This window comes from Nomascus leucogenys, chromosome 2, assembly GCF_006542625.1.
Source record: "Nomascus leucogenys isolate Asia chromosome 2, Asia_NLE_v1, whole genome shotgun sequence".
NCBI classification, from domain to species: domain Eukaryota; kingdom Metazoa; phylum Chordata; class Mammalia; order Primates; family Hylobatidae; genus Nomascus; species Nomascus leucogenys.
In genome coordinates this window covers 119643048-119660576 of record NC_044382.1, presented here as the reverse complement: position 1 = coordinate 119660576, position 17529 = coordinate 119643048, and the positions used below count along the sequence as shown (strand labels likewise).

Genomic DNA, 17529 nt, shown 5'->3' with positions numbered 1-17529 from the left:
TGCATACAGGTAAGCATGCATAGCATATCCTATTTTTACAAAAATTAAAACAAATATCTATATATGTACACTTGTATCTACACTGAGAAAAGTATATACAAAGAAAATACACACACACACACACACACACACACACACACGCACTCAAACTGTTTAAAGTGGTTAAATGTAAGGGGATGAGGCAAATGACTAACCAAAAGTCATTTTTCATTTGTTATATTTCTTTCTTGTTTGAATTTGTTATAGCATATGTCACTCTTACAGTTAAAAAGCACAATAAAAAGATGTAAACCGACATGCATACATTCATATTACTCTCCTACTGTAAGCAGCAAAGTAATTGTAGCATAAGAGTGTGATACACAGAACAACACCCTTTCCTACTCCTTCGAGATCACTGACTGGTGATCACGTAATTTTGGAGAGAGCTCTAAACTGACAGCAAAAGGACTTGGACTATAATACTCTTGGGGCTGTAATACTGAGTATTTCGGTGGAGCCTATGAAGCAGTATTCACCATACTTCTACCTCAGAATTTATAAAACAAAAGAGTCACTTTTTTAGAATTCCTACTCATTAGAGTCATTATGAGGATTACATGAGTTATCATGTAGAGTGTTCGTAAAGTAGTTGGCACACAGCAACTGCTATGTTGGTTTTATTATTATCATTGTAGTAAGTGTCCCTTTCTCTCCCACCTCTATTGTGGGAGGAGGTAAAATTCAACTGATTTCCTGACTTTCCAAAGGCAGAGGTCTTTAAGGACTTCTCTAGTGAAATGTGGGCACATGGTAGTTGGTACAAAGGGAAGACTGGCATCTCCTTCCTCCTGGAGGATTGCAGGAGGCTGTGGCCCCACCATGGGGTTCCTGGAGCACAGAGAAGGGTCTGGGGGAAAGTCAAGGAAGGTTAGTGAATGTCCAAAGGGCAAGGATCACTCTCCTGGTTTCCCATGGAATCAAGTCAAGGGTGGCAGAGACTCTTAGGATTCTCATGAACCTAGACCTGACTGTAGAAGGAAAAAACACAGGGGCCTGCTGGCCATTCCATGGGATTGCCAACTGAAGCAACAAATAGTCAGGCAGGAAGGTACAAGGGAAAAAGGCAAAAATGGCACTGACCACTGGGCTTCCCAACATGGTGAGCACAAGCTGGACATCTGTCCATGATGGAGCTACCACTGGCTACCCTGCATGACAGCCTGGCAGATGATGACATGAGCTGCGGGAGACCTTGGTTTAACCAAGGGATCATCATTCTAATAAGCTTCTTTCCAAGCTCTGCAGCAAAGGGTTAAAACTAGGGGGTGGAGAATAGGGAAAGATCCTTGAGATAAGGATGCTCTGGGGTTAAAATGATAAACCAGAGTTTATAAAAACTCAATTGAACTAAAAATATCACTGTCCTAGACTAAGTTTAAACTGGAATGAGAAAGAAGATAAGATATCTGTTCCAGAAAGATTTTGTAGTGTGTGTATGTGTGTGATAGGAAAAAAGCTTGAAGAAGAAGAGGGGAAAGACCAGGAAAGGTTATGTAGTATAAGAATAATGCAGACTCTATGCTTGCACAGATTTCCCATCTGCTGTACATCTTCTTTCCTCTCTTTGTTCCTAAGGAAACTTTCCTGTCCCCTTTCATGGAGTCATAATGATGGAAGAGGTTCAGGAGAAAGGAATCAGCTCCTTGCAAGGTAAAAAGAGTTAAGAGGGTTTTTTGTTGTTGTCATTGTTTGCTTTTAAATGCTATAATTTTAAAACAATGTACTGAGAAGAACACTGCAATGGGATTCAGGAGATCAAAGAAACCTGGGATAAATATCTCGAATTCTCTCAGGCTCAATTTCCTACTCTATAAAGTCTGGTATTTGGTAGCATTAGATGACCTCTAAGATTTCCTCCATTATACTTACATTATAATTTCTGCTCTACTTCATGAACTGGAAGGGACCTTAGGGTCCGTCAAAACCCTGAGCCAATATAAGAACATTCTCTGGGACAATTCACAAAGTGTGTTACATTTTATGAATAAATGTTTTTAATGCCTTAGTATAAATTGGTACTTTTTTTAATATAAAGGAATTGTGGACCAGAAGAGTGGTTTTCTTCGGCATGTTACTAAAATAGAGTTCCATCAGTTTTGTGTGTGAGTACATTATTTATCCACCAAAAACCTCAAAACTGGGGCCACAAGCAGAGTTTCTCAGAAGTTCCTTGTAGAGAAGTATAAGGGCTAAGCCATTGCTACACCTTTGCCAGGTGATTTTCAAGGATAAGCCAGGGATGTTCAAGGATAAATGCTTTTAGGGTTGGGGGTTATGCTAGTGGCAACAATAGAGACACCCCTAAACTGCAGGTGCTCAATAACTGCAAAATTTTGTTTCTTGCTCATGTGAAGCCATGTGGGTCAGCAGAGCTCTCTACTATCCAGTGACTCAGGGGTCAAGGCTCTCTCCATCTTGTCTGCCAGCACCTCAACATGTGACTTTAAGTTCTGATCACGAGGAAGAAGGATAAGGGAGACACAACAACAGTTAGGAACCTAGGACCAGAAGTGCCATATCACTTCTGCTCTCATTCCTATCTGCCAGAACTCTGTCACATGGTCCCAACCCAGCTGAAAGGACCTGGAAAATGCAGGAAAGCACATGTCTATTCAGTGGGCATGAGTTGTCTCTGGATGAATTGATGCAATCAGGGACATAAAGCCACCAAGTGAGAGCAATTCCCTGCCTTGTGTGTTTGGAATAAATGACCAAAAGCCTTGGTTTTTAATCTGTGGATTCTTTAAACTATTTTTATTCTAAAAAACATTTAGTTTTGAAAAACTGAGGGAACTTTGCTAGGAAGTGGGTCTTCTAAACTCTTCATCACATCTGGAGAGGGGGTTGCCTTTAAGTGGCTGCATCACACTGTTGATTCATCATAAACTTTAAGCCAACAAAAATCCCTATTTAATTGTTGGGAGAAATTGCTGCCAAGCCAGGCCTTCAGATCCTGTAACGGTGCCATTCATTTTGCTTTAAACCTAAATGCAAGACTTTATATTTATTCTAAGTGTCATCCTGTTATTTTCAGACAATTGCTTCAGCCTTCTGAATTTTTAATTCTGTCATCTATTGTAATATCTATTTCTTCAATATTTGCATCATACAGCAATTTGATGAGCATATCTTCTGTGTCTACATCCAAGTTCTTGAAAAAATAGGCCAAGGGCAGAGCCCTCCAATAGAACCCAGAGACCTCCCTTGAGAGGCATCACGATTCATTAATAAACACAGTGGGCTTATTTGTTCCACTAGCTTCAAATCCTCCTTACCTTATTATCAACCAGTTCACATTTCTCCAATTTCTCAAGGACTTTTAAGATTTCATAACACATCTAGATGAAAACTGAACTCGTTATCTCCCTTCTTAAGCCCCCTCCTTCTCCTGAATTATCTACCCATTAATGGCACCGCCGTTCAGCCCACTGTGCCAGCAATCTGGGAGCAATCCCACAATCTCTCTCCTTCCTCTCCCTGAGAAGTGAACTTGAGTCAGTCCTGACACTTCTCAACTGGGGCTGCTGTCCCCTCAAGCCTGTACCACTGCTTCCAAGCTTTTCTATGGGTCTCTGGGCATTCCTCCTCCAGTCTATCCTCTTCATCTTCACTCAGCGATCTTTCAAAACACAAGTCACATCATATTTCACCCCCTGATGAAAACCCATCAAAACTCCCCAGTGTAAGGAAAATGTTAAAAATATTTAACATGTAGTTTGGCATAGGCAATGACCAAACAGAAGGCCAGCAGGGCTACTCCACATGGAAAGCAGGGCACCTTCTATTCCCAGATCCTAAATGTTTCTAGGTGGCACCCTTCCATCTCCTCAGCCTCCATGCAGAGGTTTCAGCAGACCCACATTTGCATCTCAACACTCTAGCTCTGCTTTCTCAACTTTCTCAAAGCTCCTCCCTCAACACAGAAAGGGTCTTTCTCCTCTGAGGCAGGAAAGCATTTTATACATTCAACCCCATGCCCTGGTTTTTGGCAGAAACTGGTCAGTCTTCCAGGTTTTACTCTATTGAGGCAGAGCCAAGGTTTTAGAATTTGAAAATAAATGAAATAAATAAATTAAATAAATGAAATAAAATAAATAAAAGATAAGCTCCACTCCCTCTCCTCCAAAGGCCAGGTGCTTAGAAATTAAAGCTTTCCAGGCTTTCTTTCTTAGCCAGTAATTTGACTCTGTTCTGGCTGGATTCTTTTGTGTCTTTTCTTCTCTGAGGCAATCAGCCTAAGTTTCTCTGCCTGGTTAAATGGTGAAAAGACCACAAAGTAAAAAGATTTTCGGAGAAAGAAGGTGACTTCTCATAATATTTCAAAATATCATCCCAATTCTATGTTATTCCATGCACCTACACTACAAAATTCAGCTTCATGTAGGCAGGGTCCACTATTTGATTCATCTCTGTTTTTCCAGTGCCTAGGACATATTAGATGCTCATTAAATATTTTTTGACCGAATGACTAAACCAATGAGCAAACATAGACAGTATTAACAGCATTTTGCTAATCTACCAGTATGCTAATATCATAAAAAAGGGAATGGAGTGATTGGGCTTAGTTCATCTGTTGATGGTTGGCTCACATTGCAGGAGCAGAAAAATGTATTGCTTCTTTTGAACACTGCAGAGATTGTAAGACCACATCTGTGACAGTTCTTGTAAGAAAAAAAGGATGGACACATAAAGAGAAAATTTAATAACATATTTGCACATAATGGATAATCCCTGTGTACTAAGGATTCTTAATTCTTCAAATAGAAAAGATTCACTTTACTGCCCTCTAACCTTATGCATGTTTTCTCTCATTATAATGGTAATTAATGCAATTTTATAAAACTAAGTCAGTGGTTTTGTCTGGATTCGTCTTTTCAGAGCCTGTTCAACTTATTGGACTTCTCAGTGCAGAATTGGGCTTTAATAATGAGTATATTAACATAACGAAAATAAACTCATATTTTCCAGGTGCTAAGTATTAGCCCTTCTTAATTATTTCTAAAAGGCCCTTTTTTTTTCTCTTTCACATGATTCCTTCTTCCTTTATGTGACATTTCAAAATAAATTACCATTGACCTTGCATGGTCCTTAACAGATTTCAGTGGCTTTGTGACATCGATCTCTTCCCACAACTGGTGCCAACTCTGTGGAATGCAGGTGAAAGCAAATATTGCTGTGCTCTTAGAAGCAGCATTATAAAGAGAAAGTAAGTGCATGGGTTTGGTTTGAATTACTCTACTACTCACTCTGGGGAATTGCTTATTGCTCAGAATATGTACAATGAGCCTAACATCATGTGCAATTACAATAACTAAATAGGATACATTACATAAGGGGACTGGTATAATTTATAACAACAATGAAGATTACACCAAATCTATGGATTCAGCAAGTGACTTGCTACCTAGATCCCATTGATCTCACTGGAAATGAGAGTTAGGTCAGAAAGTGGGTGTGAAAATGGCCTACCACACTAGCAGTCCAGATTGCCAAGGCTGACTCAGCTAACCTGGCCTGCTTGGACAGTGTCCTTCTCCCTTCCTCTGCTCTGAGTGCTTTCCTCAAGAAGTCACAGCATTTGCAGACAGAAGAGGCTACACTGCCTACCCCGACCCCCAATAGTTTTGCTTTCCAGTAAAATGGGTCCACAGGCTCTTAAGGTCTATTAGCGGGTCAGGAAGCCTCTTGCTCCCCTGATCTCCAAGCACTGGATCATCACACAACCAGATAACTTATAAAAAGTACAGGAGGAGAAGATTTTCTTAATGTACTGCATGGCTACTGTATTAGCACACTCTCTTTCTCTCTCTCTCTCTCTCTCTCTCGTTCTCTCACTCTCTCTGTGTGTGTGTGTGTGTGTGTGTGTGAAGAACTAAATATAGTGAGTTTTCCTTATCTCTTGGTTTCATTTTTATATTCAGTTCTTGAAAAGACATTTTACTCATTTTTACTTCAAAAAAAATTAGGCCCACTTTTCCAAGCTGTTTTCAATTATGTTACTCCACCCACTCTCCATGTTTTTTCCTGGGCCCTCATTTACCCCATGAAGGATTTACAGGGCAGCCCTCTGCTCTTTCTCAGCCACTGTGGTCACACTGCCTCCACACGCTTGATCTGACCTCCAGGGAGCCTGCTGGTCCAGATTCAGAGACTGTGCCAATTAGAATAGGAACGTTCCTCTTCCTCCCAGCCCTCATTCCCCAATATTTGTTGATATATGAATATCAGCCAACAGATCCTATTTTTCAAGAATCACTATGTTTCTTCATAGATTTAAATCAATTGAAATCTACCCTGGCTCCCCCTCCATCAAGGCTGGTGGAAAATATAATTTCAGTCCTCACTGGGACTCCCCACCTCCAAGGACTGTGCAAAAAACTTATGTATTGTCAGAACATCAGGTTGTTCTTCTGGTCATGCGCTATGGTCCTACTGAGATGCCTGTTGCTACAGTCCAGTTGGGACCATCAGCCTTAGCAGCCAACCTGAGGGCACTGGATTATAGGAACAGCCTCTGCAACCACCCTTGGGGTCTCTTCCCTTTGTCAGGGTTGGCCACGGAGCAGTATGTGGATCCCTAATATTAGAGAAACTCTCTCACATTCATCTCCTTACATGGTCTCTGGAAATCTCTGCCTTCTTTTTTCTGCTGGACTTGAAAGTCATTATCTTTTCTCTCTTTCCTCTCTGGGGTACCTGGCACAATTTCTTTAAAGGGTTTAAGCCTTGGCACAAGATGAAAAAGGTCGTTGATATCAAGTTTTCTGTCAGGTATTAGGATGTTTGAAATAAAAGGAAGGAAAAAGACAAAGAGTAAATTATTTGCTCAAATAATATCCTGTTTGCTCTTTCTAGAATGAGTAAACTCTAGTTAAGAGAACCACCCCAGGGGATCCCTGGCAGCAGGGAGAAATGTAGTGTGGCACAAAGACATCTGTGGAGCAGCTGGGGGCGGCGGGGGGCTGCAACGGACCTGCGGATGGTGAGGGTCTTTGCTATAGCATGTATGTGATTTCCCAGGTCTCCCAGGGTGATGCCCCAGTGAGGCATTTGGACTCTAATTTGACATTGCTACACTAGTATTTCTTCATTTGTACCTTTCTTGTTTCGTGCCTCTTTTTCACTTATTGTACTTTTCTTCTTTGTTTTTTCCCAACATAATTTCACGTTATGCTCATGGAAAGTATAGCTACTGTAAAGTCAGATATTGTTTGTCAAGGTACCAGATGCCATGAAGGCCTGATTGCTGGGTGATTAGTCACTGGCCTAACTTAATAAGGAGAGTAGCCCACAGTTCAGTCATTGTAATATTCAGATGACCATATCAGATCAAATGTGATTTGAAGTTTGAGCAATCACTCTGCAAGTCACTGAGCTGGTGTAATGCATGTCTCTTTAATTATGGAGTAAGAAGGAACATTAGCTCTTTGCTACAACTTTAGTTTCTCATGCTTTTTGCATGATTTCCACCTTCCTGTCTTCTTTCAACTTGTAGCAAATATGAATTTCTGGGCTACTCTTTTCCATTTCACTTATTTTATATATTTATGCCCAGGTTTATAAACATTTAAGCTTATGAATGCTGTTTATTGTGTTTCTATTATCCACTTTTGTTGTAGAGCATCTGCTTTCTTTCATATGCTCAACATAAAAAAAGTTTTTGGGCTACACAAATATGTTATAAGCTTATACAATTTTACAGTACATGATTTGTTGTGTCCTTTTTCCATTACAAATTGCATTTCACTTTTCTCCACTTTTAAAATTCTACACAACAAAGGTCAGCACAAAACTTCCCATGGGTCAACTCTCAGCCACAGCCTAGTTTTGTAAATAATGTTTTGATGCAACACAGCTATGCCCATTCTTTCAAGTACTGTCTGTGGCTGCTTTCACACTACAATATCAGAATTGAGTAGTAATGCCAGAGACTATAGATCTTTACAGAAAAAGTTTCCTGACTCCTACTATGGGACAATAATAAAAAATTATTTTTATCACAGAATCGTAGAGCTTCAGAGCTAAGAAAAGGATAGCAGTCCAAGAACTTCATTTTAGAGAAAACAGGCCCATACAAACATCAGATTTTACCAAGTGTTCACTATATGCCAAGCACTGTACCTTACCAAATATTATCTCATTTACTATCCACAACCAATATTTTTTCTATCATATAGAAAAGTAAATCAGGATACACGAGCTTGAATAACACTCCCCGGTCATATAGTTACTATAATCAATGGAGATGGTGGGATTGGACCCACAGCATGGGGCTTCAGAGTCCAGAAACAAAACCCTTGCACCATTCAGCCTCTAGGTGAAAGAATTTCCTCTACATTCCACAGAAAGTATCAGAACAAGGACTAGTGCCCAGTTTCCTCTTCTCCCATGCCACTTATTTAAAGTAAAGATTTTTACACACCTCTATGTTCTGTGACCAAGAAAAGAAGAGGACCTTTTTTGTGTGTCTTCCCTGAGTCTTGACTAAAAGTACACTGACTGTACGCTCTGGGGTAGGACATCTGTCCCAGCATGCCTGGAACTAGTGCTTTCCCAGGTGAGTCACATAGCTATGGCTGTGTTTCCTAGACACTCACTTAAGTGCTGACTTAATCCCTTAAGGTCTGTCAAAAGGGGCAGTGAATTATCTATTAGAGGCCCTTCAGTTCCCAGGAGGAAATGGGACTCTTCCTCCCCAAGTCAACCTGTTATGCTTAGCCTTCCCTGTGCTCAAAAAGTAGAAATCACTATTTGGATCATAAAATTTATGACTAATATTTGCAATTGGAACAAGCTTAGGGCTACATGCTGCAAAAATTATGGACTTGGCATAAAATTAAACAGCCTTTTTATGCTGTACAGGTTTTGTCAGTTACTTTAACGACTGCAGCTTCATGCCTGTTGCATTTCCTCATGGTCAGCACTCCGGGGCCTGGATACCTATGCTCCACTGCCTTAGAAATGTCTACCTGACTCTTTAATCAACCTACTGCTAGGGTTTGGATGTTTGCGTCCCTTCAAAATTCATGTTGAAACTTAATCCCCATTGTGGTGGTATTAAGAGGTGGGCTTTTTAGGAAGTGATTAAGTCGTGAGGGCCAAGCACTCATGAATGGAATGAATGCCCTCATAAAAGAGGGTTCAAGGGCAGGCGCGGTGGCTCACGCCTATAATCGCAGCACTTTGGGAGGCCAAGGCAGGCGAATCATGAGGTAAGGAGTTCGAGACCAGCCTGGCCAACATGGTGAAACCCCTTCTCTACTAAAAATACAAAAAATTAGCTGGGCATGGTGGCAGGTGCCTGTAATCCCAGCTACTCAGGAGGCTGAAGCAGGAGAATCGATGTAATCTGGGAGGCAGAGGTTGCAGTAAGCCGAGATCACACCACTGCACTCCAGCCCAGGTGACAGTGCGAGACTCGGTCTCAAAAAAAAAAAAAGGCTTCAGAAGATGAATTGGCCCTTTGGCCCTTTTGCTATGTGAGGATACAGTAAGAAGGTGCCATCTTGGAAGCAGAGAGCAAGCCCTCACCAGATACTGAATCTCTTAGACTTCCCAGGCTTCAGAACAGTGAGAAATAGAATTTCTACTATTTATAAGTTACCAAATTTAAGGTACTTTGTTATAACAGCAGGAATAAACTAAGACATTTACCTTCATGTCTTAACTCCTTAGTCTTTTGTAATTTGGTTCTCTCCTCAGGTTTCTGATATTGTCCTTCCTGAAATGAAGAGCTCCTCTACCTTAACTCAGCTGCTAAGACTGCTACAGCAAGATTGACAGCTGGTCAGATTGCTGTCCTCATAAAAGCATGATCATCACCTTCAGCTGGGCTCTCAAATGGAACAGCCTGGCAATCTTCTTTGTTTCCCTGGTCAGTTTGTCTTCCCATTTCCATGTCAAAATTCCTGTCAAACTTCTGACTCTCTCACCATCTCAGCAAATGGGAACTGTCCACATCTCTACACCTACCTGTTCTCATGCTCCTGTCCTGCTTCGCTCCTCACATTTGACAAGGAGCTCCTCCTCCTATGAAAGGCCGCTTGTCCCATAGCTTTCCTCCATCCCATCGTGTCTCAGCATCTCAGGGATCTTACACTGATCATTGTCCCATCTTCAGAGCTGGTCCAAGAGGCAGATCACCTGAGCAGCAGCCTGGCATTCCAATTTGTAAGAAGTGAAGAGCATCCTTGAAATAAATTATTAGAGAAAAACAGTTAACAGTTAATTTAGGTTTTCCTATATAAACAAAGCATAAATTGGCCTGTTTCTTACTGAATAGAAATTTAAACCAAACAAAATGAAACAAAGAAGCATATTCCTCTGACTCTGGTCCATCACAAATGAGTTTTTGTGATCTTTCCCATTGCAGGATGCAAGGATGTATAAGTACAATCACAGTGTTGCCACCAAAAATGAAGTTGGCCAGCTGACAATTGTTTGGAGGCAAGTGAAATCCTCGAGCCCAACACAGTGGAGAAACATCAAACGTGTATTTCATTATATAAAATCAATTATATATGAACCACTACAGACAGAATAAGAATAAAAGTGAGAGCTGAGCAAATAACAATTTAAATATTATGAGCAATTCTGCCTGCAGGTCCCCTCACTGCTCATATGACCCAAAATAGTGCTGTCAGAGAGGAGAAAAACTAATCCCTGGAGTGTGTACAATGCCCATCTTCATTATCTCATTCCTCATCACACAGACACTGGAGTAATCATTACTGTCAGCATCAGTCACTGTGGTGAATCACCATTATTATCCTCAGAGTCACATAAAGATATTCAGAATGTATAGGGTTTACTTAGCATTATTGTTTCTCTTTTTAAAAAAATGCTTTCTCCTTATCTTGTTACCCCATAATTAAAAATACTCTAGAATTATATTTGCATATGTACAGGCTATTATATCCTCAACATTACTGTCTAGTTTACACATGTATACGTGCATATTACCATAGAGCAGTGTATATACTAAACCATGGACACTCCACTTATATTTAGTGTAAGGGATACCCAAGGATTAATTTGAGAAAACATCATTATCACTTAGCACTTTGACTTACAACTACCTCCTACATAAGCTGCCATCCTTGCAGAGTACATTGTAACACAAAGAATAATACTGTTTTGCAGGAGAGTGACTTATCTAATAAATGCACCCAAAATATTACCTGATTTTGAAAATTATAATAGAAAGAACTACAGAAAAATTGGAAAACTTCTTGCCAACATAAATCTAGGAAAAAAGGACTTTAAAATATTTTGAACAAAACCTGTAGCTACCATGCTTAAGTTACTTCTATCCATAGAGATTTGGAATGAGTAAATCACCAGTTTTGAGTAAAAAAAATCTCTGAAATATAAGACAATTCCAAATAAATTAAATGCTGTATAACGTTTAGTGCTTTAAGAGATCCCTTATTTGAATCAGAATTTTAATAATAAGGTATGCCATTTCTTTTATATTAAAAGTCAGTTTCCCATCCCCATTAATTATTAGCCAAATTTTTTTTTTAAATCACCTTGTTGAGGATTCCAATTAATAGCCTATATCAATTTTGGTTTGCTATATTCTTTCATGTATCTTCAGACATTTATTCTGAACTAGCTCTTTCCTGTGTTAAAACCAAACTAAAAATCCAACAAAAAAAACTCCTTTGACCCAATGTCCTCTCCAGCCACTGTTATATTATCTCACCTTCCCAGCCAAACTTGTTTGAGACAAGATGTCACTCTGTTGCCCAGGCTGGAGCAGCAGTGGTGCGATCACAGCTCACTGCAACCTCGACCTCCCAGCTCAGGTGTCCCTCCCACCTCGGCCTCCTGGGTAGCTGGGACTACAGGCGTGGGCCACCATGCCTGCCTAATTTTTTGTATTTTTTGTAGAGACAGGGTTTCACCATGTTGCCCAGGCTTCTCTTGAACTCCTGGGCTCAAGGATCCTCCCACTTCGGCCTCCCCAAGTCCTGGGATTACAGGCATGAGCCGCTGCACCTGGCCCTAGCCAAACTTTTTAAATTAGCTAAGGTTGTTTGCAATTCTGAAAGTTGACTTATTCAGTCTTTTAAGTGGTCTCCTCAATTTAATTTCTGTTTCAATTCGTTCTGCAAACCGTAAGTTGAGTAACTTCTAAAATACAGATTTCATCATGACACTCTCAATCTTGAAATCATTCTATTGCTCTCTATTCCTAGAAGTATACAATGTTAATTCCACTGCATCGTTTATGAGGTTCTCCACCAGCTGGTGCCTACTACCTCACCAGCTCAGCTCTTGCTGCTCACATATACTTGGAGCTCTAGCTCATTAATATTTCCCTGTTCACTTTCTCAATTGTGTCATGCTCACTCTCACCTAAAAAGTTACCCAGACTGTTTCCTCTGTCTGGGACTTCTTTTGTCGGATTTTCAGGGCTGACTCTTACTCACCCTTCACCTCTCAGCTTAAATGTGTCTTCTCCGTCATGGTCTTTGTTAGGGTTCCCTGCCACATGTTGTCCTTGTGAGACAGCCAGGTGGGAGGGGGGGTCCCCTGGAGAAACTCCAACAAGCCTGACCACTGAGTTGGAGCCTCGGAAGTTCACCGTGTTTGCAGCAGGAAGGAACCTGGTCCCTCCTCTTCCTGTGTGGAACCTGGGATTCCAATTGTCGGGCTGGAACTGCTCTAGCAGAGGGAGTTTTCCCCGTTTTTCCTTTTTTACTCCATGAAACCCTGCTTTACTCACCCTTTAAGCCATCGGCCAGCCTAAATTTTCATGGCCGTGGGAGGGACAAGAACCCCTATCTTTAGCTGAACTAAAGAAAAGTCCTGCAACATTTTTGAGGCACAACGTGGAGGCTTGAGAAGCGGTGAGTGAAATAAGGACTCAAAACTTCTCACTGTGGCTCCTAAGCATTTTCATACTGCGACTTCTGAGGATGGGGAAAACATGCCCCCAAACCTGGTGGCTCCCGGGGGGGTCAGGAGAAAGGCCCTTTCCTTCCTTTTTTGGGAAGGACAGGTGAGCAGAAAGTCCTCTCTCCCCCTCCCCTTCCTGCAGGGGCTGGGACTCATGGCCGAAGGGTCCCGCACAGCCGGCTGGCTGGAAGGGGTTCAGCTTTGAACTTCAGTTTTGAGTAAGATAGGAAAAGCTGAAGAAGTGGCGGAAGAATTGTGGAAATTAATCTTGCAGAAGAGGTTCTCTGTGTGAACATACTAACTAAATTTAAAGGGGTTATAAAAGGTTTTTGCTTCTTTAAATTTCTAAGTCATCATTTTGGCAATAGAAATCACTTATGATAATCTGGAACTCTCTTTCATAATATCAAGTGTTTTAAACCTTGAACATTTAACAGCCTTCTCAAAATCAAACGTCAGTTTCAAAATTGTCTTCCCTGGCATCTGGCTTTTCGAATACTTAAGAGGGCCCCTGAAGTGTGCAGAAAAGAGAGGTAAACAGGATTATTTGGCATGTTTAGGTACGTGGGATTGCCAAAATGATGCTCAGTCTTCTTTAGGTTATATCTTGGTGAATAATGCTAATGTATGTTCCAAAATTGCATGGAATTCTAAAATTCTAATGTCTGAGTATATGCTATCAATCATAATTAAGGTTTTTATGTTAAGTTATTGTAAACCACAGGGATAACCAAACTTCTTTGTCAATTGTGTTTCTAATTTTAACTACCCTGGACATTTTGCTTTCCACAGACAGTTGTTGTCTTATTTTAATCCTTTTCAAAAGATGGTGTATAATAGGCTGTAAGACTCTGATAAGTGCTCTCAGATACAATTTCTGATTGTATTTGAGACAATCAGGTTTCTGATAACTGCAGATTATGACATTGGAATAAAGGAAAATGTACAAGATTCATGAAGAGCTGAAATGTTCATGAATATCAAGCAAAACCAGAGTTAACTAAATGGACCGAACTCAGAAAGCTGAAGAAACCTTTTTACTTTTGCTTGGAATATTGGCGATCCTTTTTTAGTTTTTCAGAGCCAAGGAAACTTATTTTGAGCTATTTATGGCCTTTAATAATTAAGTAAGGTATACACTCCTGTGATCAAGATTTGGAGCATGTTTATTTCTCTCTGCCTGGTTTCCCTAGAATTTGGAAACTATCTGTGAGTATTCTTATGGCAATATAGTTGTTTGCATCAGTGCAGTAAGACTCCATTTTCTTTTGCAACAGGACACAGTTGGAAAAACTGGTAATTTTACCAAGGCTTTGACCAGAAGGGTATGCTTCCCTTTCAGGAGTCAGTCTAGACTTGCACAGTCAATAAAAGCCTAGTGGGGAAACTAGCCTCATACTATCATCTACACAGTCCCTGTACAGGGTTACTGACCTGTGGTCAGTAAAGAATGTCACTAACAGGTCTAGGAGCTTCAAGTTTATCTGGGGACCTTAAGAGGAGAGGATCACCCAACTCACAGGTATTTGAGGATACAAACCCATGGTTGGGCTTGGCTTTAAAAGGTCTTATCTGAGATTCCTGGTGGAACAGAATTCCATCAAAGCCAATCCAAAAGGCCTATGTAGAAATAATTATTCTTGCTGCACTTTATGCAAATAATCAGGCCAAGTATAAAGCTAAAGTCTGTTATGCAAACCACTCAGTCCTACGATGATTTGTTGTTTAATAAATATACGGACTGGAGAGAGAGAAATCATGTTTGAAAACTTATCATACATTTGTCATTAAATTCTAAACTCACTAATTGTTGTTAAGTCTTTGCCTACATTTTAGGCTTGCTCCTGTAAATCAACTAGCAATCCCTGGCTGCAGCTCAGAAAGAACAAAAGGGATGGGTAATGTAGAAATTCGGATCAATATTCTAGTTCTGAGCAATTATCCTGCAAATACTGCCAGGTGATGCCCATCATGCGAAGGTTTCCTTTTTGGGACAGTAAGACCAAAGGAACTAACCAAAGCTAAGCACCATGCACCCAAATCCTAGCAAGCATAACTATAGCCACCATTTATCTGGATGTGTCACAAGACATCCTTTCCTCCCCCTTGTTGGACTCAGTTCCACAGTTTCACCTTAGCATTTGGTTTATGATAAGGAGTCCATACAAACACCTCCCCACTATTCCCCAACTCCCCCAGACACATTTTTGTCCCAGACTCAATTCCAAGCTTCAGGTCAAAGCCCTAGGAAAGAAAACTGGATCTAAGGGATCCAGAGGCAAATGACGACAGAGGTTAAAAGGCACAGTGCAGGTGAGCATGGCTGATTCCTGCCAATTAAGCCAACCCCAAGCTTCCCATTTCATGGATAAAAGCCATGTTAGTATCCATGGCATAAATGAGGCCTAAGGAATCCAAGGCCACTGACAGCAGGGGAGATAGGGCATATGTGGGTAAGAGCAGATGATTCCCACCTCCTAGGCCCCCCTGCTTCATGGGTACAAGCTGCTTTGGCACTCATGGCGGGACCTGACAAGGTCACCGGGACTCGGTGATGCAAGGATGGAAGAGGGAAAGAGGATGCTCTTCCTTCTTTCCCTCATATACCCTGGGTATCTGCTAGGAAGAGAATGGAACCAAGGATGCCTCCTCCCCTCTTTCTAGGTGGGTAGCCATTCATCTTCAGTCTGTTCCCCTTTAGAATGCATCCTGAACCCCTGGGATTTCTTTGAAAAATACACCTTCTTTTTATTCCTTTCTCCTCCTTTGTTCTCTCCTCACCAATAGGTAATCATGTCTCCATATTACAAGACACTCCCCTCAGATGCATCCTCCAAATTGGAAAGAGTTAATTCCCCAAACCTTAAACTGGTTGGCTTGGGGCTGGGGCCCAGGGGAAGTGAACCCAGATGCCTGACATGCAGCAAAAGGGTAAAGTTTTTTTTGCCAGTTGGGCTTTTGGCCTTCCTCTCCCTGAGCAAACTGGTAAAAGGCCTCAATTTTTGAGCTGTCTTTACCCGTCCCCTTGTTTTGTTTTGATACATGTTTTCTAATAACCTGGTTTGTCGGTTCTTGCCTTCAGGCCACCAAACTCCAAACAGTCGTGCAACTGGAGCCTCTGACAATGGCCCCTTCTGTTGAGGACCCTTACATCAGCCTCTGAGAGAGCTCTGACTGCTGTTTCCCCAAAACAACACCCCCTGTCAGCAGGAAGCATTTAAGATCGGTCTTTGTCCTTATCCTTAATCCAATGGCAATTAGATGTACTTCTTTAGAGGGGAGAATGAGACAGCCAGGTGGGAGGGAGTCCCTGGAGAAACTCCAAACAGCCTGCCCACTGAGGTGGAGCCTTAGGAAGTTCACAACGTTTGCAGCAGGGAGGAACCTGGTCCCTCGCCTTCCTGTGTGGAACCTGGTATTCAAACTGCCAGGAGGGAAGCACTCTAGCAGAGGGACTCTGGTCTTGCAAGAGTCCCTGTTCCTCAGGTTTTTCCCTTTTCACCCCATAAAACCCTACTTTACTCACCCTTTAAGCCATCTGCCAGCCCAAATTTTCATGGCCGTGGGACAGAGAAGAACCCTGTCTTTACCTAAACTAAAGAAAAATCCTGCAACAGTTTCCTATCCCCCCATATTATTCACCACACTTGCAATACCTGGTTTAGTGCCTGTACAAAGATCCCGTGAAGGTGTCTGTCTTCTTTACCCTTTTATACCCTGTGCTTGGCAGATAGAATGTCCTTGGCAGATAGAAAAAGATGTCCTGTCTTTTTTACCCTGTCCTTGGCAGATAGAATGCCTCTAATAAATATTTGTGAAATAAATAAGAATCTAAGCCTTCCTTTCTGGAGTCTTATAAACATTTTAATTTCTTTATCACTGCTTTGCTCTGGAATTACTTCAATTATCCTTATTTTTTTCTAGAAGAAAAATGTTTTATAATCTGAGAATATGGAATGCTTAACAAAATTGGATTGTACCCTGAGTAGATAATGTACTTCAAAAGTGTATTCAATGGTCAGTAGATAATGTATTTCAAAAGTGTATTCAAAAGTGTATTCAAAAGAAATCAATGTTACTTCTAATTTGAAAAATGGAGATATAGAAAAAGAAGATCTGAGATTCACTCTCATGTATTTTCCCTGATAATATTAAGTCAAAAATAATATTAAGTAAAAAAAAAAGTACTAAGAATATTAGAAAAACATTTAAGAGATTTTGGATATTACATAGGTGCTGGAGACACACTTATATGCTATTAAATCTAAAAGCCATGAAAGAAAAAATAGACATATTTGATTATGTAAAAATTTTAAATTCTGTATGGGAAAAGATGTTTATATGATTTGGCTGTGTCCCCACCCAAATTTCAACTTGATTTGTAGCTCACATAATCCCCACATGTCATGGGAGGGACCCAGTGGGAGATAATTGAATCATCGGGGCAGGTTTTTCCCATGCTGTTCTCGTGTTAGTGAATAAGTCTCATGAGATCTCATGGTTCTATAAAGGGCAGTTCCCCTGCACACGCTCTCTTGCCTGCCATTATGTAAGATGTGCCTTTGCTCTTCCTTTGTCTTC

The 17529-nt window shown here is 40.9% G+C and overlaps 1 long non-coding RNA gene across 1 annotated transcript in view; it reads right to left on the bottom strand.

The window, feature by feature from the left end:
• LOC115836371 overlaps nucleotides 1–10203 on the bottom strand; it is a 74848-nt gene extending 64645 nt beyond the window's left edge. The window contains exon 1 of the long non-coding RNA XR_004031401.1: nucleotides 10015–10203. This is a non-coding gene — a long non-coding RNA (uncharacterized LOC115836371). The remainder of the gene's footprint in view (nucleotides 1–10014) is intronic.
• Nucleotides 10204–17529: the final 7326 nt, after the last annotated feature.